At 39.4% G+C, this 1730-nt stretch overlaps 1 protein-coding gene across 1 annotated transcript in view; it reads left to right on the top strand.

Moving 5' to 3' along the window:
- The first annotated feature begins 826 nt into the window (after positions 1-826).
- The window catches only part of sbm (sobremesa), a 79863-nt gene continuing 78959 nt past the window's right edge, over positions 827-1730 (top strand). The window contains exon 1 of the mRNA XM_067127842.1: positions 827-945. The gene's annotated coding sequence lies outside the window, so the exon portion shown is untranslated. The remainder of the gene's footprint in view (positions 946-1730) is intronic.

A 1730-nucleotide genomic window follows, 5' to 3' on the forward strand; every position in this document is an offset into this window, starting at 1 on the left:
TTCTAGCTTAGTTTTGTCATGTCGAGTTGAAAGCAATTTTATATTGATATATTTCGAAGATTTAGCGCCAAACGGTATAAAAATTTTGATAAATTAGACCTAACCAAAATATATTTAAATATAATAAAGAAATTGTGTAATGAACTCTGGGGGAAAGTATGAAACAGCAATAGGCCTATAAAAAGGAAAGTGAATTGTATAGAAGAATTAAGATTTGTAGGCCGTGTTAAAATTAAAATTTTTTGTCATTTTAAACAAAACCAAGGTTACAGGAGCAACTCTTTATTAAAACAGAGGCCTGTGACCTCAAGAAGAGTGTAATTTGGAACCCGCAAGGAGCAGTGGAGAGGAACAGTGAGCCAGAAAAGAAACAGATTCGAAAGTAGCGGGAACAAAACACCTGCAGGAAGACAGGAATTCCTTTTGGGAAAAGATAGAAACGTCGGGACGAAAGAGAGTGGATTTATCTATCGGCTGCTCCAGCTGGCGATTACGGAGTAATTGAAATAGAGAGAGAGAGAGAGAGAGAGAGAGAGAGAGAGAGAGAGAGAGAGAGAAAGTAAGTCCCCGGTACCCATTCGCCTTGGCGACTCGCAGATAATATACGTCATCCTTGCAATAGGGTGACCTCGGGCACTTGGACGCTGCACGCTGCTGCCAGACGCAAGAAACCCCGCCGGCATTTCCCTAACAAACGCTCAAAACTCCGCGAAAACCTCTATACACACTCTATATCCCCTCTGTTGATTTATAGGATGGCATCTACTTCGTTTAAGAGCCGGCCAAGCCACAGGAAGCGGCGCAAACGTAGGAGTTTTTAAGAGTCGGATGTCGGTAACAGGTGAACTGAGCTGCCGGTATCCCCCGCTGTTAACAAGGTGCTGTAAAATGCTGTTGTCCCCGCCGGAGTAGCAGCAGTAGTCGGCCATCTGTTGGATAGAAAAGGTTGTGTTTTGTGTGTGCGTGTGTCTGTGGGTCCGTCACGACGTTTGTGAATCGCATAGCGTGTGGGATTCGGACGAAGTGGGGTGCTTTGGAAAAGATTGTTGCTGTGTTGTAAAGGAATTGCTGTTGTGCTTTTGGGTAATTTATTGCAATGCATCTTGCTCGCTGGTAATTTATTATAACGCGTTTTGCTTTGTGGTAATGCATTTGTAATGTATTTTGCTTCATACATGCATACATCAACTTACGCAAAAGATTTGTAATTACCTCATTGTGGTGGGATTTTGCATTTTGCGTTATTTTTAATCTTGTACCTTGCTTTTGCGTCATTTATTATGTTGTATCTTGCTTTTGGGTAATTTATAACAATACATTTTGCTTTTGGGTAATTTATAATAATACATTTTGCTTTCGAGTAATGTATTCGTAACGTCTCTTGCTTAATACATGCTTACAGCAACTCTTAGGCCTGTGATTAACGAATTGTGAAAGTTGTAGGTTCTAGGTGTATATTGCCATGGTAATCGTGCTTTTACAATGTGATTTACTAACCTCAAGGTGGTGATTAGTTGCATTTAAAGCTATTTAAGGAAGCATTTAGTGATCAATCAACATTTTTACGCCAAAGAATTTGCAAATTGTCTTGAAAATGTCAAAATGGCCGACCTGGTTCAAGATGTATTTTGCAGATCAGATATAGACCAAGTCGATAAGGTTTAACTTTTCAAGGTCACCCAAAAATAGGACGTGAAAAATTATTATTATTATTATTATTATTATTATTA

The sequence above is a fragment of the Macrobrachium rosenbergii genome, chromosome 26 (assembly GCF_040412425.1).
Source record: "Macrobrachium rosenbergii isolate ZJJX-2024 chromosome 26, ASM4041242v1, whole genome shotgun sequence".
Lineage (NCBI taxonomy): Eukaryota > Metazoa > Arthropoda > Malacostraca > Decapoda > Palaemonidae > Macrobrachium > Macrobrachium rosenbergii.